The sequence below is a fragment of the Colobus angolensis genome, unplaced genomic scaffold (genome assembly GCF_000951035.1).
Source record: "Colobus angolensis palliatus isolate OR3802 unplaced genomic scaffold, Cang.pa_1.0 Scaffold143, whole genome shotgun sequence".
Classification (NCBI taxonomy): domain Eukaryota; kingdom Metazoa; phylum Chordata; class Mammalia; order Primates; family Cercopithecidae; genus Colobus; species Colobus angolensis.
The window spans coordinates 3,449,321-3,471,434 of NW_012114522.1; the positions used below are offsets into that span (position 1 = coordinate 3,449,321).

Genomic DNA, 22,114 nt, shown 5'->3' on the forward strand with positions numbered 1-22,114 from the left:
AGGAGAGGCAGGGCAGGCTGGATGGGCAGGAGAGGCAGGGCAGGCTGGATGGGCAGGAGAGGCAGGGCCCTCAGCTGTGGGATGGGGTGTTGGCGGGCTGTGTCCACCAGCTTGTGGGCCTCCCCAAGTTGCTCTTCCTCCGGCAACCTCTGCGTGGACAGCTTCCCCTGTCACAGGGACAGCAGAGTCCTCCCAACAGCATGTTCCTGGGCCAGGCTACCACCATCCTGGCTGTAGTCTCCTGCCCCCAGCCTAGTCTCAGGGCAGCCTCTGGACAGGACAGCCAGGAGAGTTCTTTGAATAAAACCCTTTTACTCAGGTTTCCCCTTGCTTCCACCCTGGCAGCAGCAGCTGGGCGCAGCTGCGTGAGAGTTGGCCCCAGGCTCTCCAGTCATGCTCCAGGAAGTATGGCCTCCTGCCTCCCCGTGCAGCCCTGACTTCTGTCCTGGAATGCCTGTCTGTCCTGCTCCCAGCTGATGCCTCCCTGTGCCCCGGGCTCCCACCTGGACGGCATACCGCATGTACTTGGAGCCCTGGGTGCTTGCCGGCCTCCACCTGGGCTGTGAGCGTCTGAGTTAGGTGCTGGGTTTGTATCCCTCTTGTATTCTGAGCATCTGGCACCCCTGTGGTGCAGGTGGCCCTCCACCTGGGAGACTAGTGCTTCGGTGTTACATTCAGCTCCTCGCCCCAGTAGGATGCAAGTCCTCGAGGGCAAGGCCTGGCGTGCAGGAGGTGCTGTGTTCCTGTCTGTTGAATAAGTGAATGAATGAATGAATGTGTTACAGGGTCCAATGTTGGGGGGAGTGAGGGATTCCCCTGGACACCCCGGGGAGGGTCCTCACACTCATATTAACTCACTCAGGGGACCAGGTTGACAGGCGATTTGGGGACCTACGATAAGGAACCAGGGTCTCCTGCGACCCCTGTGTTTCTAGATACTGCAGGGCCAGTCTGGGCCCCCTGGCTGTAGGGCTGAGATGGACGAGTTCAGACTGGACCGACGGGTCCTGCCCCAGTCACGTCAGCAGAGCCTGCCTGATCCTGTCGCTGGGTACTGGCCAGAGTGCCAAGAAAGCACAAAAGACTCAGGTGGAAAAATTAGACAGACCCTAAGGTGGTTTAAAAAATGTGCAAACCCAGGTATGCTGCAGGCTGGAAGCTGGGTGCAGTCAAGGCGTGGGGGTAAATGAGCATGTTTGGATTAAAAAAGGCCAACGCATCTAACAGCCAGGAAGGATTGCTTTAACATTCCAGCATGTTCTGTTGATTTATGGCTGTTGCTAGGTAACAGAGTACACCCAGGCTGCTGTGATTTTAAAGCTACGGCTCCCGACTAAAGACTCAACAGAAAGAGAAAACCATTAAACGGGGTGAGGGCTGGAGGCAGGGGAGCGGTGTTTAAATGCAACCCAGAGGACAGGGAACTGTTGGGAGCAATGAGGGTGAAGCCAGGTCCACCTTCCGTGTCTACTGTCCTTCAAGGGTGTGTTCCGCTGCGGGTGTGGAGAGCTGACAACAGACACCGGCTTCTGCTTCAGGAAGACACCAGCATAAATTTATCTTTCATTTTGCACTAAATCGATCTAGTATGTGTCAGGTTTCTAACACAGCACTGTTAGTGTACCAGATGTACGGAGTGTGTCATCTTGATGGGCAGGATGCATTGTGCCATTTTTATGTTGCACACAACTCCCACCTCTCCCCAGCACCATGCCTTTGCTAGGCTGTGCTGCTACCTCCTGTGTGCCCCGCTTGGGATAGGACAGTGAAAAAGAAAGAAGCCCCCAGACTCTCCTCTCTGTCCATGCGCCCCCTGCCCTGGCTCCCTGAAGCTAATTGAGGGAGACAGACAATAGTCATGATAAACAAGAAAAAGTGTTAAAGCAAAGCCCAGAAAGGGGGACCAGGAGGGTGTGTGCGTGTGTGTGTGTGTGCGTGCATATGTGGGTGGGTGGGTGGATGGTGGGCGTGCTGGTTGCAACTGTAGGTAGGGGGAACCTGGTTGACCTCATTAGGAAGGTGACATTTGAGTCAAGACTTGTATAAGATGAGGGGCCAAGGCTGCAGGTATCTGAGGGAAGAATGGCCCAGGAGAGGGAACAGCAGCTGCAAAGTCCCGGAGGCAGGGGTATGCACGTCGAGCTGGAGGAACAGCTGGGAGGCTGGTGTGTCGGAATGGAGTGAGGAAGGAGACTGGGGAGGGAAAGCAGATCCTCTAGGGTCCCCAGGCCACTGAGAGGACATCATTGTGTTGGCAGGTCAGAATCCTAACCCCGAAGTTCAGTCCCGCACCTGGGGCCCATGCCTCTGACAGGCCTCTCTCCTGCCAAAGGCTGACTTGCTCCTTTTGGAGCGGTCTGCACCTGTGTCATTGCTGTGTGTTTTCCAAACCCCAGGCCCCCTATCTGTGGTGTCTCTTAATTTGCATTCCATGAAAGCAGCGCCTGAGCCAGGCATGTGGGGGCAGGCGGTTTATTTGGGATGAGATCCTAGGGCACATCATTTGGGTCCTTGCTGTAGGGATGGGGGCTCCAGTCTACTGAGAATTATACAGAGGGCTCCAGAACTGATCTCTGTAAAACAGTGGGGCAGCAGCAGTTCTCCAGGGATTCTCAGTACAGAATGGTGGAGGGTTGGCATGGGAGCACTGACTTTCACTCACACTTGAGCATGTGCTCCAGGCCCAGTGGTGTGGGCAGAGGCCTTGGAGTGGAATGCAGAAAGACGCCAGAACACTCAAGGGGAGGCTCTCGTGGCATCCCCCTACCCCACCAAGTCTTCAGCACCACAACCCTGGACAGGCCAAACACCAGACCTCCCTGCCTATGGGGTTGGCCAGAGGTAGGCAGGGGCACCGGCTGACCCTGTTGGAGTCCATCCTAGGTTTTTGGATGGCAGTGGGTGGCAAGACCTTTTCTGGCTCTGGTCAAGGCACTGTGGGACTGGTACTGTCCTTGGAGCTGCTACTGGCTGTGTCCACCCCATGAGAGAAACAGAGAGGAGAGGCAGAGAGGGTCCCAGGGAGTTTAAGCTCCAGGGTGCACTGTCAGGGCCTGGGATTGTGTCCCCTTTTTTGCTAAGTTAGTTTAGGCTGGCTTTTTGTTACTTGGAATCACAGGATCCTGATTAAGCCTCCTTATTGTTCCTGGTGTTACCAGTCCCTAGAGGACAGTAGTTCACTCAGGCCCTGCAGCAGAGCCAGTGGGTGGAGCCCAGTTGTATTGGTCTGTTCTTGCATTGCTATAAGGAACTACGTGAGACTGGGTAATTTGTTAATAAAATAGGTTTAATTGACTCACAATTCTGCAGGCTGTACAGGAAATATGGCTAGTAAGCTTCCCTCAGGAGGCTTATAATCATGGCAGAAGGCAAAGGGGAAGCAGGCACATCTTCACATGGCCAGCAGGAGAGAGAGAAGGGGGAAGTGCCACATGCCTCTAAACAACCAGCTCTCAGGAGAACTCACTCACCATCACCAGAACAGCAAGGGAGAAGTCTGCCCCCATGATCCAGTCACCTCCCACCAGGCCCCTCCTCCAACATTGAGGATTGTAATTTGACATGAGACTTGGATGGGGACACAGAGCCAAATTATATCACTGGCCCAGCTGGCCACCTCCAGAGACCTACCCCTTGATGGCCTGGCCTTGCTACCTTCCAGTTTGAACCAGTCATCACTTCCCTGGCTCTCAAGGCCTTCTGGGTTCTGATAACCCCATTTGACTCAACTCTCTGGTTCCCCAAGGGAATACCTGGACTGCTGCCCTTCATGGTCCCCTGGCTTGGCCCACCATGACACACCCCAGTAGCCTGCCCCATCTTCTGTGCAGAAGCTCATTGGTCAGCCTGTGCCGCCATCATGCAGGAGGCATGGAGATGTTGGGGAGGGGGCAGGATGAGGGGCTGACCACCTGAGCCACGTACTGGCCTCCTTGATCATCCACTTATCCACAAATTCATCCAACAAATACAAATTCCTGCCACACACCAGGCACTAGGGTGCACTACACAGTGAGCAAAACAGGCAAAAATCCCTGTCCATGGAGATGACATTACAGTGGGGGAAATGGGGTAAAACAGATCTATAAGTGACACAGAGCAGGGCCTTGGAGCACTGGGGCTGGGGCGGAGAGTTTATGTAGGGTGGTGCCCCACGTTCAGGAGAAGTCTGGGGCCCAGCTCTGCAGCCAGGCCTCCTGGGGTCAGGTCTTATCCACTGCTCATGTGCGACCTGGTGGAGGTTGCTTAACCTCTTTAAGCCTCAGTTTTCCCGTTTGTGAAAGGGAGACACTAAGAGTCCCTACCCACAGAGTGTGTGGAAGTGGAGTGAAATCATGCGCGAGGAACGTTTGTCCAGGGTGCGGCATGGGAGTGGGGCTGCAACCTCAGCTTCTTGCCGTGGCTGATGTTCTGTTTCAGAATATCTTGAGAGATGCAGAGCTGCCCTAATACTGTGCCCTGACACGTCCTCTTTCCCTGGAGTGGCGAGACAGGGTGGGTCTTCCTCCCCACCTCACTCTAGGGGATGTGGCTGGTGTGGTTTGCAGTCATGTTTCCCCATTCCTCTGTCCCACCTGTCCCATCTGGTTTCCCCGTCCATCTGTTTCTCAGGACCATGGCTTCCTCGAGCCCTCAAGGCAGGAGTGGGTGCTGTTCATTGGTTTCTGCTCCAGTATGTCCTGTAGTCCTGATGTTTAATTGGTGAACAATCATGTTTAAAATTAATGAATAGTTAATAAATGCGGTATGGACTTAGTGATGACTCTAAGCACAGAAGTAATCAAGGAAGGCTCCATGAAGGAAGTGTCATGAGAGGATGGCTTGGAAATGCCAGTGGGAAAGAAGAATGCCATCTCCCTGCTGAAGGCTGGGTAGAGTTCATTCCCTGCAGTCCCTTTATAGATGGAGGATGTAAGTCCCAGATGAACACTCCCAGGAGCCTGCCCACAAAAGGCTTGGAGTCTCATTTTCCTGACATAGCCAGGTCCAAGTGGGAGGTGGGAATGAGCATCAGGCCTTGGGGCACCTCTTGAAAGGGCTGAGCCAGCTGGTGGGAGGGATGGATGCCTGGGGGCTGCACACATGGCTGGCAAGTGCTGTGAATTATCGATCTCTAGAGAGCAATGTGCAGGCGGAGGTCATTTTCCTCCTGGGCCAGACTGCTCGATCATGCTTAATTGCCTGTTTTCCAAATTTCCCCAGGGCTGGCCTAGGGGAGGGATTAGCTCTGTGCCCATTTATTTTGTTTGAATTCAGTGTATGGGGTAAAAAGTTATACCATCCATTTCTCTTTGGTGTTAAGTTTGAAAATAGTGATGCAATTAAGTCAGGTGCTGACGGGTGGTCTCCTGTCATACCTGGCATGGCAAAGAGGGGCTTCTCTGTGAAACCCATTCCCCACAAGACTCGGCTCACTTGTTTGAGTAGTGGACTGGCAGAATCTGAAAAAGTTAGGGGTAACAGAGACTCCCTGAGCACCCATGATGTGCCAGGAGGTATATCCGTGCCTTCAATTCTCACTGAGATAACCAAATAAAATAAATATGACACACTAAAGTGAGGAACTAGTTGAAGAAATATTTTCAAAGAAAGTTGTCAAAAGTTTGTTGCAAGGATGCTCCAACTCTTTACTGACAGGCAGGGTATGAAAGGGTTGAGGGGTGTGTAATAAAAGGGGTTTTGTGGAGCGTACTGCTTTGGAGAGGGCTGTGCTGGGAATCCCATCTCTGCATGAGGAGTAATAGGAGGTACCTGCCACTTACCTGAAGCCCAATGTGGAGGGAGGGTTCAAGGCTTAAAATGGAGCTGCTGGGCTTCTGGCCAAGATGGAGTCATAGGGACCAGACTTACCTTCCCACCTTAAACAAGTAATAAAAAAAAAAAAAAAGGCACAAAACAAATGAAACAGTGATTTCCAAGCAATTGGACATCAGACATGAAAGTGATCGTTGAGTGATGGGAAATAAACAAGGTGAGGCCAAGGACTGCTCCAGCTTACTTCCTTGAGAGATTCCTGGCCATGTTGCAGGGAGAGGTTGCCCACCAGAATCTGCTGGAACCCCCGAGTTGAAAGAATGAGCTGAGTCTAGGGAGATCAAAGTGGCTGGATTTCACAGGGCAGACTAATGGGGTGGAGAGAGCTGCAAAGAAAGAGAGCTCTGGAGTTGCGCAGAAGTCCAACTTGAGTGCTCAGTTGAGTACTGATCACATGCAGGCAAGGAAATTACACAGTCAGGGAAAGAACACCCCAAAAGACCTGTGATACCAGTACTTAGAGCACACACACAGTCAGAAGTACTGCCTGCTTTTACCAGCCAGACTGGAAAATCTTGTAATTCACAGGAAATTGGGTAGACAACTCAGGAAAGTCTTGCCTCAGTAATGGGGAATTATTAGTCCTAGATTGACAATTTCTGCAAGCATGCTTAGCAAATCATCAAAGCAAGACTTTTGAAAGGGTGAAACTATTTCACTTTTGTTTTTTTAGACAGGGTTTTGCTCTGTCACCCAGGCTGGAGTGCAGTGGTGTAATCATGTCTCACAGCAGACTTGATCTCCCAAGTTCAAGCCATCCTCCTGCTTCAGCCTCCTGAGAAGCTGGGACAACATGCACATGCCACCATGCTTGGCTAATTTTTCCATGTTTTGTAGAGACAGGGTCTCACTATGGTGCCTAGGTTGGTCTTGAACTCTTGGGCTCAAGTGATCCTCCCACCTTAGCTTCCCAAACTGGTAGAATTAGAGGCATGAGTTGCCATACCTGGCAAGGATCAAACTGTTTATAAATGTATTGACTACATTTCAGAACAAGGCTCAGGAACATTTATAGGAATACAAACAAATCCAGCACCCCCAAAGGCAAAAATCACAATGTCTGGCATCCAGTAAAAAATTACTAGCCATGCAATGAAGCAGGAAAATGCAAACCATAATGAAGGAAAAGTCAATCAATTGAGACTGATCCAGAATTGACACAGATGTTAAAATTAGCAGACGAGGTCATCAAAACATTTATTATAATCATGTTCTGTATGTTCTAAAAGCTAGAGGAAAGATTGGACATACAATCAACATGGAAGATATAGAAAAGACATAAATCAAACTACTATAGATGAAAATTGCAATGTATAATATGAAAAACACACCGGATAGGATTAACAGCAGACAGGACATTGCAGAACAAAAGATTAGCTAACTTCAAGACAGCAATAGAAACTATCCAAAAAGAAATAGAGTGAAAAGACAAAAAAAGAACAAAAATTTTAAAGAGAAAGAGACTTTCTCATTGAGTTGTGAGACAACTTTAAGAGGCCTAATTTATGTATAACTGGGGTTTCTGAAAGAGAGGAAGGGACAGAAAAATATCTAAAGAAATAATGGCTGGCAAATTTCCAAATTTGATAAACATGGTACACCCACAGATACAAGAATTTCATTGCCCCGCAAGCACAATAAAAACGGGAAAAAACCACACTAAGGCACATTATAATTAAACAGCCCCAAATAACTAATAAAGAGAAAATCTTAAAAGTAGCCAGAAAAAGGCGTGGGGTGGGGAAAAACATGTTATATACAGAACAGCAAAGATATGGATTACAGCAGATTTCCCTAAAAAATAATGCAAGTGAGAAGGCAGTGGAACAATATCCTCAAAGCATGAAATTTAAAAAAAGTAATCAACCTAGAGTTCATATCCAGAAAATAATCTTTCAAGAATAGAAGCAAAATAGACTTCTCAGACATAACAGCTGAAAGAATTCATCACTAGCAGGTCTGTAGTACAACAAATGTTAAAGGATGTGCTTCAAACAGAATGAAAGTGATACTAGATGGAAATATAGATCTATGCAAAGGATCAAAGAGCATAACAGTAACTACATAGGTCAGATATAATATTTTCTCTTGTTAATTCCCTTAAAGTATAATAGGCTCTTGATACAAAATAATAACCATGTAGTGTGAAGTTTATAACATATAGAAAAATAAACTGAATAATAGCAAAAAGGCTGAGGGGGAGAATAGAAGAAGTATACTATTATAAGTAAGTATAAGTATCTTAAACTATATTTGACATGCTATAATATCACTTGAAGGTAGACTGTGATAAGTTAAAGATGTATACTATAAACCTAAAAATAACTACTAAAACAGTAAGAGTTATAGCTAAGAAGCCAGAAAGTAGATAGAATGGAATCATTGAACAATGCTCAGTTAATTCCAAAGAAGACAGAAAAGGAGAAAGAAGGGAACAAAGGAAAATGGAATAAATGGAAAATGAATATCAAGATGAGAGATATAAACCTAATCATACCAATAATCATATTGATCAGCCATGGTCTAAATATCCCAATAAAAAGACATCAGCAGATTGGATGAAAAGGCAAGACGCAAATGTATGCTGCCTACATGCCACCCACTTTAAATATAAAGACAAGAGTTAAAAGTAATACAGTGAAAAAGATAATATTGTGTTAACCAACACTAATCAAAGGAAAGCTGCAGTGGCTATATTAATCTCAAAGTAGACCTCACAGTAAAGAATATTACCAGGTTAAATAAAGTAATTTTATAATGATAAAGGGAACAATTAATTAAAAGGGTATAACAATCTTTATATTTATGCACCTAATCAGAGACATGAAGCAAAAATGATAGAACTGCAAGAAGCAATAGATGAATCTACAATTATAGTTGGAGATTTCAATAACCTTCTCTTACTAATTGATGAAACATGTAAACCAAAAATGTGTAAGAAAATAGAAGATATGAACAACACTATTAACCAACTGGACCTGGCTTATATTTGTAGAACACACTATCCAACAACAGCAGAATGATGTTCAAGTACACACCACAGAACATTCATCAAAATAGGCCATATTCTAGCCATGAAATAAGTCTCAATAAATGTAAAGGGACACAAGTCACAAAAAGTATGTTCTCTGTCATAATGGAATTAAATTAGAAATCAGTAACAGAAAGAACTCTGTAAAATCTCCAAGTATTTGGAAGCAATGCAACACACTTTTATATAACCCATGTGTCCAAGGAGAAATCAAAAGGGAAATTATAAAGTATTTTTACATGAATCAAGATGAAAACACAATGTACTGAAATCTATGAGATGTCGCTAAACAATACTTAGAGGGAAATTAACAGCACTAAACACATATATTGGAATAGAAGAAAGTTTCTAATCAATGGCCTTGAGTTCCACCTTAAGAAACTAGGAAAAGAAGAGCAAATTAAACCCAGAGTAAGCAGAAGAGAGGAAATAGTGAGGACCAGAAGAGAAATTGGTTAAATAGAAAATAAAAACAATAGAGAAAATAAAGTAATCCCAAAGTTGGTTGTTTATTGATAAAAAAGTTATATAAGATTTTTATCAACAAAATTGATAAACCTCTTGCCAGACTTAGCAGGACAATAAGAGAGAAGACAAAATTGCCAGTATCAAGAATGAGAAGGTGACATCAGTGTATATTTAGCAGTCATTAAAATAATAATAAGAGAAGATAATGAACAAATTTTTGCTAATAAATTCAACAACTTAGGGGGAATGGGTAAATTCCTGGAAAGACACAAACTACCAAAGCTTACTGAAGAAGAAATAGATATCCTGAGTAGTCCTATAACTATGGAGTAAATAGAATTTACAATTTAAAACCTTTCCACAAAGAAAACTCCAGGCCCAGATGACTTTACTGATGACTTTCAGTAAACATTTAAGGAGGAAATAATACTAATTCTACAGAAACTCTTCCAAAAATTGGAGAAGAGAACACTTTCCAAATCATTCTGTGGGGCAGAATTACCTTGATCTCAAAACCAGAGAGACATTATGAAAAAAAAAAAAAACTACAGACCAATGTCAATAGTCCTCATGTACATGAATTAAAAAACTATTAGCAAATTCAATCTAACAATATACAAAAATGATAATACATCATAGCCAAGTGGGTTTATCCCAGCAATGCATGGTAGGTTTAACTTCCAAAAATTATCAATGTAATTTACCATATTAACAATCTATAAAAACCTATGCTATCAGCTCAATAAACACAAAAAGGATTTCACAAAACCAACCTTTATTCTTGATAAAACTGATAAAATCTCTCAAGAAACTAGGAATAGAAGTGAAGTTCCTCTACTTGATGAAGAGTGTCTATGAGAAAAACCTACAGGCTAAATGAAAGATTGAGTGCTTTCTCCCTAAGATCAGGAGAAGACAAAAATGTCTACTCTCAGCACACATTCTTCTGGAAGTTATAGCTAGTGCAGTAAAGCAAGACAGAGGAAAAAAGATGTTCAGATTAGAAAGGAAGAAGTAAAACTGTCTTTATTCACAGATGACATGATTATCTATGTAGAAAATCCAAAGGTATCTACAAAAAGTAGTTATAATAAATGAGTTTATAAATGAGTTTAACAAGTTTGCAAGGCACAAGATCAATCAAAATAGAAACTTAAAAACTACCAGTTATAATATGAGGTAGGGAGGAATACATCTGAAAAAAGACGTGAAAGACTTATGTACTGAAAATTAGAAAACATTGATGATAGAAATTAAAGAAGACCTAAATAAGTGGAGAGATATGCTATGTTAGTGGATTGGAAGACTCAGTATTGTTAAGATGTCCGTTCTCCCCAAATAGATCTGAAATTCAACACAGTGTAAATGATATCTGAAGAGGTGTTTTTTTTTTTTTTTTAAGAAACTGAAAAACTCATCCTAAAATGCATATAGAAATACAATGTTTTGGCTAGGATAGCCAAAACAACTTTGAAATAAGAGAACAAAGTTGGAGGACTAACACGATCTGATTTCAAGATTTATTATAAAGCTTCAGTAATTGATACAAGTGATACTGGTGTCAAGATAGATTAACAGATCAAGGGAATGCACTACAGAGTCCAGAAATAGATGCATGCATATATGGCAGCTGATATAGCTGATTTTGAATAGAGACTGAAATGCACTTTAGTGGAGAATATTTAGATAATGGGTGCTAAAACGATTGTATATGTGTAGAAAATGAACTTCAATCCATATTTTGTACCATATACAAATATTAATTCAAAATGGATCATAGATCTCAATATAAACCCCTAAACCTATAAAACTTCTAGAAGAGGAGGTGAATAATTTTTTCTTAAAGGACCAGATAGTAAGTAGTTTAGGCTTGTGGGCCACATGGACTCTGTTGTAAAGATAGAACTCTGCTATTGTCGTGTGAAAGAAACCATAGAAAATACATGAATAGATATGGCTGTATTCTAGTAAAACTTTATATATAAAAATAGGCAGCTGATCTGTAAGCCATAGTTTACCAATTCCTGTTGTTCAAGCAAACAGAGTAAAAACCTTTGTGACCTTCAGTTAGTCAAAAACATCTTAGATATAACACTGAAAGCAGGTTGCATAAAATTAAAAATTAATAAATTGGGCTTCCTCAAAATTAAAAACATCTCCTTTTTGAAAGACACTTAAGAGAATGAAAATACAAGCCCTAGACTGACAGAAATTCTCTGCAAAGCATCTATCTGGTAAATGGCTTGTTTCTAGAATATATAAAGAATTCTCAAAACTCAATAGTAAGAAAACAAACAACCCAATGAATAAATGGACAAAATGTCTGAACAGATGTTTCACCAAAAATGATATACAGACGGGAAATAAGTACATGAAAAGATGAGCAACGTCATTAGTCACGGGGGTAATGCAAATTGAAACTACAATGAGATACTATTACATACCTGTTAGAATGGCTATCATTAAAAAGGCTGACTATAGCAAATTTTGGTGAGGATATGGAGAAACTGGAACTCTTATATACTGCTGATGGGAATGTAAAATGATATAACAATTTTGGAAACTGTTTGGAATATGATCTCTATAATACACAAACTATTCTATAAAAACATAAAAAGTGAAAGTTCTTCAACTTATTTTATGATGTTAGTACAAACTTGCTAGAAAATTGCAAGAAAATTATTAATCAGTATGACTTCTAAACGTAGGTGCAAAATTCAAATTAAAAATATCAGCAAAACAAATATGGCTCTATCTATCATCTATCAATCTGTCTATCTATCTATCTATTTATCTATCAGTCATCTAATTACATGTGAGGTTCACCCTAGGAATGTCAGCATAGTTAAAGACAAAAAATGTTAACTTAATTCATTTCTTTAATAGATTAAAGGCAAAAGTCATATTATCTTGTTAATAGATACCATAAAACAAAGCAAGCAGCCAAATAAAAAGCATCCACATTAGACAAATTTTAATACTTATTCTAAGGACACTCTCTCAGAAAACTAGGAAAGGAATTTACTCAATCTGAGAAAGGGTATCTATCAAAACCTGACAGCAAATATCATTTTTCATGATGAAACTTTAAAAGCATTGCTAGAACTAAGACAAAGAAGCCTTCAACCACCACTGCTGTTCAATACTGCCTTGCTTTGGAACCAATTGGATTAGACAGCAAGTGGGTTACGAACAGCAAGGTAAAACCAAAATTGTCTTTAATTGCAGATGACATAATTGTCTACATAGAAAATCCAAGAGAAGCTGCTCTCAAACTATTAGAAAAATGTGACAGTTCAACAAAATTGCTAGACACAAGAAAACATAGTGAAATCAATAGCCTTCCTACTGAACAACAGTACCAATTAGAACATATAAGAAGGGGCAAATCCTATTTACAGTAGCAGTAAAATCTATAAGACACTTAAGAGAAAATCTAATACCAGCCCTTTTGGAGGTAGTATAAGAGAGTGGTTCAGTTTTTCAGAGCAGAGGATCCCAATCCAGATTGTCTGGTTTCAGATCATGGCCCTACTGCTTCCTGGCTTGGGAAAATTACTTGATCGCTTGGTGCCTCAGTTTCCTCATTTGTACAAGGGAGATAATAATATTATTCACCTCATAGGGAAGCTGGGAAGATTGAGTTGATAAATATAAGGTGTTTAGAAGAGTAGCTGGTACATACTAACTTCTATATAAATGGTTGTTATTGTTAAGAAGAAATTTGTAAAATTTAATTGAAGGACATGAAAGAAGATCTGAATAAATACAGAGACAGACCATATCCATTGATGACATGATTCAGTATCAGAAAGATGTCTATTTTTTCCTGGTTAATTATAAGCTAATTGAAGTTTCAGTGAAAATCCCAAAAGGATTTCCTTTTTTCTTTTTCTTCTGAGACAGAGTCTCGCTGTGTTGCCCAGGCTGGAGTGCAGTGGTACGATCTCGGCTCATTGCAGCCTCCACCTCCTGGCTTCAAGCTATTCTTCTGCCTCAGCCTCCTGAGTAACTGGGACTACAGGCATGCACCACCACACCCGGCTAATTTTTGTATTTTTAGTAAAGACAGGGTCTCATCATGTTGACCAGGCTGGTCTCGAACTCCTGACCTCAGGTGATCCACTTGCCTCAGCCTCCCAAAGTGTTGGGATTGGAGGCGTGAGCCACCATGCCCGGCCCCAGCAAGATTTTCACTGGGATCTGAAAAACTGAAAATTTGTGTAGAAAAGCAAATGTCCAAGAATAGCCAAGACAATTTTGATGAAAGGCAAAGTCTGTGCCATTCAACCTACTTGATATTGACTTGTTATAAAGCTGCCTCTCTAAAGCAGGGTAATACTGCCACATGGGCCAGACAGAAAGACCAATGGAACAGAACAGAGAGTCCAGAAATAGAGCCACATGTATATGGGAGCTTGGTATAGAAAAGAAGTGGCATTTTAAATCAGTGGGAAAAAGATGGACTATTCAATGAATGATTTGGATATTATTTTCTTCATATGGAAAAAGTACGTAATTTGATCACTGCCTCACCGCAAATGGAAAAACACACTGTAAATGAGGTAAATATATGTCCTAAAACATAAAGAAAGGACGTTCTGTTTACTACCTTTATAACTCAGCGGGTGGACAAGTATTGGTAAAACAGAACACAAAAGGCGAAATGCTTAAAAGATAAATATTGATAAATTTCCCACATCAAAATGAATGACTTCTGTAGGACAAGAGTACCAAAAACAAAGTTAAGACAAAAATGGCAAATTAGAAGAGAATGTTTGCAACATATAAACAGAGGATAGGTTTGCAACACATATAAACAGCAGAGGATACAATTGTATCAAAATCTCTGGGAAGCCAGTAAGGAGAAAGTCACAGAACCAAATGGAGACATGGGCAATGGGAGAAGACAGGCGATTCATAGAAGAGGAAATTCAAATGGCCAAGTGGAAAGATTCCCAAACATGAGGAATCAGGAAATGCAAAGTAAGCAATCATCACATACCCGTTCACCCATCAACTTCACATGAATTTAAGTCTATTCCAAGTGTCACTTGAGAATGTGATACACTGCTGTAGGAGTGTAAATTGCTTCTCTATTTGGCAATGAGTAGGAAGTTAAATATGTATATATTCCAGTATGCATGACCCAGAAGGAATGTCACCAGTATGACTCAGTAGTCTCGCCCTCCACCTGTCTATCCTAGGAAACCTTTACACTGCAGGCTATGAGGAACTAAGTAAAAGGATGTACCTGCAGTGTTGTTTGAAATCCAAAAAGGTTAGAAACAACCTAATATTATCTGGGAGGGTAGAGAGCAGGTAGAAGAAATAATACATTAATTGTATGCTGGCAAATATTTAACAACCTGCTATCCAGGGAAAAAACCCTTAATTTGTAGAATTTGCCAATTTCTGGGATGTAAGTACTCTGCCATGGCTGATCTCTAGCTACCGTCGTGACATCATCAAACACAGGGTTGGGAAAAGACATGCATGATCAGCTCTTGCCAGAAGGTTCTTGGAGCAAGCTCCGGCACACCATTGATTGTTTTCTGCCAGCTTGCAAGATCAATGGAGAAACTAGGGTAGAGCTGAAAACATAATGCTTAGGAAAAAAAGGCAGTTTGTAGTACGGTGTGATCAATATGATCATGTTTATATAAATTTCTAAATTACATAAAATGATCCAATACATGTGTGTATGTTAAGGAATAGAACATAAATGGGAAGAAAGCACTACTTTGGGGGTAGTGTTTGCTTCTGGAAAGAAAAAGGAAAGATGAGGACTAGGAAGGGATGTAAAGGAACTTCTGCTGTATCTCTGTGGTCTCATTTCTCAAATAAAAAGAACCGAAGCAAAGCTGGGCGCTTTGGCTTGTGCGTGTAGTCCTAGCTACTTCAGTGGCTGAGGTGAGAGGACTGCTTGAGTCTAGGAATTAGAGACCAGCCTGGGCAACATAGTGAGACCCTGTCTCTACAATAAAATAAAATAAAATAAAATAAAATAAGTAAAAAAAAAGCTGAAGCAAATATGTCAATGCTAATATTGATTCCTCTTGAATCAATATTCAAAAGGTAGAGGATTGTAATAATACATTTTAGTCTATTTGAAATATGTCACTAAACAAATAAAATACAAAAAAATAAGGTCTGATCATGATTATGTAAAAACAAAACTCTACCTTGAAAATGTCCTGGGATAACACACTCTAAAAGGTTTCTGGCAATTATATTTGGACTCAGGACCATAACTTTTATATTTTCCTTTATTTCCAAATTTTCTGTCACAAGCGTTACTTGTTCAGGGGCAGAAGATCACTAACCTTGAAGGTGTTGGGCTGGATTATGGCTCTGGGCCCTTCCACACAGACTTGGTCTTCATTTGCTGGGTCTTGGCATATCTCAGAATTCCAAGACATTCTCTCTCCATCCAGAGGCATGGCGACCTGGGCTGTGGGTAGGGTGGGCGGGCTTTTGTCTTATCATTTCACTGGAGGAAAGATCCATTGCGGCACTGTTTTGCCCAGTCTCTACGAGGTTCAAAGTGGTGGAACAAGCCAAGAAAGCCAACTGGAAGCTTGGCCCTGGGACCTGAGTGGTCATGGAGGGGAATGTTGGCAGAGAAGCAGCTAGATTAGTACAGCTAGCTGCTGTGTTATACCAGGCGGTATATGGGCTGACCATACCAGCTCTGGAATCACAGACCCGGTACATCTCCGGATTGCCACTTAGGAGCTGAGTAACTTGGGAGAAAGGTGCTGTTTATTCATTTGTAAAGAGGGTCCTGTAGTTGGCTGTATTATTGTGCAACACATTAGCAGCCCCATCCTGGAAAGAGACTGTACTTGTATGCTCCGCTGGGGTCACGTGGCCATGTGACCCGCGGTGCCCTCCCTGCCCTTACTGAACTTGCATGTGGTGGTTTGTGACATGTTTGGGCCAGTGACACTGTAGAGTGAGCTCATGGCCCCTGTCTCTCTCCATTACTCCTGCACAAACGCAGCCATGTGCAGCTCCATCAGCCGGGGTCCCGGGAAGAAGACAACAGGGGTCAGAGCTGCAGTCCACTCGAGATGAACATCCAGCATGAGTGAGAAATAGCCTCGAAGCCGCTGCGTTTTGGAGGGTCATTCATGACTGCAGTCTTCTAGTTCATTCTGACTAAGGCAGCGCTGTCATGTGTTGAGGACAGAATGAAGTCACCTCTGTGAAGTGCTCAGCCACCAGCTGGCAAAGGGGGAGGTAGCAGGCAGGTAGATGAGATGTACTGTTGTCACCAACAACTCACAACTCTCAGTGACAAAACACATCACCTGGGTGTTTCTCACTTGCTCAGCACATCGAACAGGGGCCCTATTATTTGTACTCAATTAAGGACTTGGGCTGATGGACAATCTATCTTGATGAGTGCTTTTCCAAGATCCTAAGTCAGGGAAAAAAAGAATTTGGCAAACCCTACAGAGGCCACTGAGGAAGAGATGCTAGTCACTCACCTCACCTTGTACTCTGCAAAGCAAGTCTCATGACTACACCTAATATTAAAAGGGATAGGAAAGTGCAAATCTGCCCCAGGCGCAGAAGGAGGCGAGAAGCAGGATGTGTGTGGTCAGCACTAATGACCTCCCCTGTGGCCATTCAATAAATGCTAGCCACTGCTAGAGTCACCATTAATCATGGCATTTAGGCTAGTTCCAAATGGAGAAAAGGTGAGATGTGGGGATGGCATTGCTGGTGGGAGTATGAGTGTGTGCAGATGCAGAGTCTGGGAGGGGCAGCTGTCCAGGGAAGAAGCAACGTGGCACACATGGAGTTGGCTGGAGATGCAGTTGGGGCCAGACTGTGAAGACCTTTGAGCTGAGATGTCGTCATATGGAGCTGGGAGCCTGGAACATCTGAACCAGGAAGGGGAACATGGCCACATGAGGGAGGAGTGAGGCTCTGAATTCTGACCCAGGGAGGCTGACTCGAGGAGGGGAAGGGCTGGAGAGCTCTGTGTGAGTGCACGTCGACAGGGCTGGAAGGAGGACAGGCTGTGTGGGGTGAAGGCGTGGCAGTCGGGATGACTCCAGTGCATCCTAAGTGCAGACGAAGAGGAGGTCCAGTCCAGTTTTAAGAGAGGATGCTGGGTTTGGTATTAGAGGTGATGAATGGTTAGAATCAAAGTGACAATACCTCATTTAAGGAGGTTGTGGATCAACAGGGACAATCTTCTGTTACCTCTTTGGTAAACTGGTTGACATCTATGACTAAAGCTAAACAAACAGACTCTATCACTCACTCAGCAATTCCTAGAATTTTTTTTTTTAAGAGAATCTTGTTGTGTGACCCAGACTGGAGTGCAGTGTGGCACCATCCTGGCTCACTGCAACCTCTGTCTCCCAGGCTCAGGTGATCCTCAGCATCCTGAGTAGCTGGGACTACAAGCATGCACCACCATGCCTGGCTAATTTTTGTATTTGTTTGTAGAGATGGGGTGTCCCATGTTGCCCAGGCTGGTCTTGAACTCCTGGGCTCAAGCAATCTGCCTGCCTCAGCCTCCCAAAGTGCTGGTGATATGAGCCGCTGCACTCAGCCAGTTCTCAGAACTGTGTACACATGAATGCTGAGCCACAGAAGTGTTGTTCATAACTAGCCTCCACACTGAACAAACAACCTATGTGCCCAACAACAGTGGGGTCAGCCCCGGTGTATTTCCACCATACAGTATTATGCAACGATGAAAAATGAATAAATTACAGCTACGTATATAAATAACATGAGTGCCCCTCAGAAGCAAAACATTGTGCAAATGAAAGCGGTTACAAAAACATTCCTACCTTACAATTCTACTAGTAAGCTAGTAAAACTACAGTGTTAAAAGTCAAGATGGGGGTTATCTTTGGGGTGGTGTCTTAGTCAGTTTGGACTGCTAGAACAAAAATACTGTAGCCTGGATGGCATAAACCATGATCTATTTCTCACAGTAACGGGGGCTGGGAAGTCCAGGGGCAAAGCGCAGACAGATCCTGTGTCTGATGAGGGCTTCCTGATTTGTGGATAGCCAACTTCTTGTTGTGTCCTCATATGACAGAGAGAGAGGGAGAGGGACAGAGAAGGGAAGCAAACTCTCTCACTCTCTTCTTATAAGGGTGCTAATCGCATTATGAGGGCCCCATCCTTGGGACCTAATTACCTCCCAAAGACCCCACCTCCTAAAACCATCATATTAGGGGACAGAATTTCAATATATGAATTTTGGGAGTCACAGCTGTTCAATCCATGGAAGTGGAGAGAGAGGGGAGTGAGGGAGGCCTCGAGAGGTGGCTAGTGCCCTTTCCTGACTTGGTGGTTAGATGAGTGTTTACTTTGTGGTTGTTCTTCAAGCTGAACATCTAACTTTTGTGTAGTTGGCTTGGGCTGCCATAATAAACATGACAGGATAGCTGGCATAAACAACAGAAATGTACTTCCTCCCAGTTCTGGAGGCTGGAAAGTCCAACATCAAGGTTCTGGCCAATCTGATTCCTGGTGAGGTCCCTTCCTGGTTTGCAGGCGGCCACTGTCTTGCCATATAATCCCGTGAGCACCTGGGGAGAGAGTGGGCAAGCTCTTTGGTCTCTTCCTATAAGGGCACTAATCTCTCCATGAATACCCCACCCTCATGGCCTTGTCTAACCCTCATCTCCCAAAGGCCCGACCTGCAAACATCATCACATTGGGGTTTAGGGCTTCAGCATGTGCATTTGAGGGGACATGGTGTGGTGCACAGCCCACTTTCCATGCATGTTCTCTCCGTCAATTACAACAAGTTGGGGGCACAGAAGCACAGGGAGACACAGCCTGGTGGGGCCATCAGAAGGAGGGGAGCATGTAAACCTGCTGAGAAGTGGCAGCGGAAGGTGGTGCCACTGAAGTAAAGGGAAGTGCGTGGTCCACAGGGTGAGACTCATGAGAGCTTGGCACAGAGAGAGGCCAGCACATGTCCACTGGTTCCAGAAACAGGACCGTCAATCTCATGCCATGTGACACAAGTTTCTTTTCTGGAGTGGGATGGATGGCAAGAAGCCAGGTGGGAGGGCATGGCAGTGAGTGAGGAGATGGTGAGTGTAGATGTGCTCTTTTGGCACTGTGGTTGTGAACGGCAGAAATGCAATGCACTGGTGGCTGAAGGGACATGGAGTAAGGACAGCTTTTGAATGTGGAAGAGACTCAAGCAGGCTTATGCTGTGGGAAGCATCTGGAGAGATGGTGACAAGTTTCACCTTATTGAGCTGTCCTCTACACTCACCTTTATAAAATGGCACCTCCTCCTCCCTGTTCCTCTCCATCCCTGCATCCCGCCTTCTCCTCTGCACCAGTCATGGCCCACACAGTTCATGCTCACTTTATGCTGTCCATCTCACCCCACTGGGAGGCCAACTCCATGGGAGCGGAGCATTTCTCGATTCTGTCTTCCACACTACCCTAGAGCTGGGAACATGCCTGCACATAGTAGATGCTCAATAAACATTCCTCATGAATGAATGAAAACACAGAGAGGAGTCTGTACAGAGAGGCTGGGGGTGGCAGGATCTGGAGCTCAGGCTTCTGTCAGCGGGGGCAGGGCTGTGTGCAGATACAGATGAGGAAGCAGCAGATTCTGTGTTGAGTGGGGGTCGGGGGTGGGCAGGGGGCTGAAGGAGAGTCCTTGGTTCTGCTGGAGGGGGAGGGCTTCCAGGAAATGGAGGAGACAGTCTGGAGGATCCCAGACACTACTTGTGGTGGGGGTGGGACAGGATGGGTTGGTGAGGGGTGAAGAGGGGATGGATGCAAGCCTTGGGGCCCAGTCAGGTTGGAAAGACCACCCACTGCAGGGTCCCCAGCATGGCTCAGAAGCTGATGAAAGGGATGATTTATTGTGTCGGGCCAAGTGGGGCTGTTTACATTGCAGTCCAGGACATCCCGGGAGATGAGGCTGATGCCAGCATAGGGTGGGTGTTTTGGCAGGATTGGCAGATGGGGAGAGGGGACCTCTCCATGATCAGAGAGGGAGACTGAGGAATGTGCAGGAGGGTGGGCCTTAGCGTGATAACAAGAGAGCTCACACGCCTGGCCCCTGCTGAGCAGGACTGGCTACCCACACCCGTGGGGCCACTCCCACTCCTGCCATCACATGATGATGAGGTTGTGCCTGGGCTGCCTCGTGGTCAGGACTTGAACCCAGCTTGTCTTTCTCCCAGCGTAGCCATTTTGCTGGCCCCAGCTAGAGAGGTGAGGGGGTGTGGACAGAGTGGGGGGATGGGCTTAGGATGTGAGATGGGGGGCATATGAGCAGACAGGTGTGAGAGAGAGAGGAGAACATGCCAGGCTGGTGGGTGGGGGCCGATGCGGGTGTCATTCACTTTCCTACAGGGTAGAAAGTGACATAGAACAAGCACATCCTTCTGGCCCTTGCATTTACCTGGTCTTTGAATGGAGTCTGCACTCCTGGGAGATTTGGGCTTGTTCCACAGTGAAAAGGTGGAGGCTGTGACAGGGCAGGGCACTTGCCAAAGCAGGTGCTGGCAGGGCCCCGGGGCCTCTCCCCAGGCCAGTCCTTGCATGACACCCTGCAAAGTGCTGGTGGGGCTGGTGGGGGCCTTTCATCTCCTCATAGGTCCATTCTGGGGATTTCAAAGGCATGAAAGCCCAGCTATAGCTTCAAAAACTCCCTCTCACTCTCCAAGAAGCCTGAGATGGCATCACCTTCCCTCGTCTTTCCCACAGCCCCACTCTCCCTGCCCCAACACCTTTGGACTCTCCTACTTCCACTGCAGTTTGGGGAGTTGTCTGGAGATCTCCCAAAACCATTTGAAACAAGTGGAGGCCATTACAGACCAGTCCCCACCTGGAACGTGGCTCCACTAATGCCTTAGACCCAAGAGCCCCTGCAGCTTTGGTTACCCCACTGCACTTACCCCTCCCAGGCAAACCGCAGAGTCCCTCCCTTTCCAGGAAGGCTCTGTTGAGCTCCTAGGGAGGCCTGCTTGTTCCTCACCCACACCTCTGAATCCCCACTGAGGCTTTGCCCGTGCAGGGGACTGTGATTCATTAGGCGGTGGGTCACAGTGGAGGAGGTGGCAGCTTGGCAAAACAGGAGACAAATATTTTTTGAGGGCCCACTATGTGCCAGGCTGATGACCAGAGGGAGGTTCCTGTTTGGCAGAGTCCTGGGTTTGGGGGGGGAGGGAGGGGATGGAGGAGGGGACGCACTTTCCAGCCTGGTTTTGGATGTACCTAGCTCGTGTTTCTTTAACTTTCTCACGTGTCAGGAGAGGCGGGCATGAGGGGATATCTCAGAGCCCTGCCTGGGGGAGGCCCACTCACTCCTCCAGCCATTTCATCCAGTTGTGCCTTGTCAGGTGCTGGACCCCCTCCACCCAGCTTCTTCACATGTACTCAGCGCTCCCAAGGCGCCCCAGAACTTGCACGACCCACCCTCTTCCAAAAACGAAGGGGGCCAGTGTCCTTCCCCTCCCCCAGTACCCATTCTCCAGGTGCGCCCTCTTCAGCTGCGACCCCACTCCTTCCTTCCCAGTCCTTTCTGTCTTCTGCCTGCGAGGCTGCCCTCCTCCTGCCCCCTTCCCAGCACCCCCGCCCTTGGCCTTCTCTCCCATAACGGGAGCACCTGAGCACCCAAGGTACCCTCCCCCCAAGCCCAGCTGATCACACTCTCCCCGCAAGCCGGCGGTCTCCTTCCTCCCTCCCCCGTGGCGCACCCAGCACCAAAGTGCCTACCACGAGGGCCCGAGCACGGCGGTGCAGCCTCAGCTTGGGCGCCGGCTCCACCTGCAGGGCCGC

General features: G+C 45.2%; 1 protein-coding gene across 1 annotated transcript in view; it reads left to right on the forward strand.

Moving 5' to 3' along the window:
* Nucleotides 1-22,114, forward strand: part of PPP2R2C (protein phosphatase 2, regulatory subunit B, gamma) — a 251,874-nt gene that overhangs the window by 74,139 nt on the left and 155,621 nt on the right. The gene's annotated exons all lie outside the window — the stretch shown is intronic.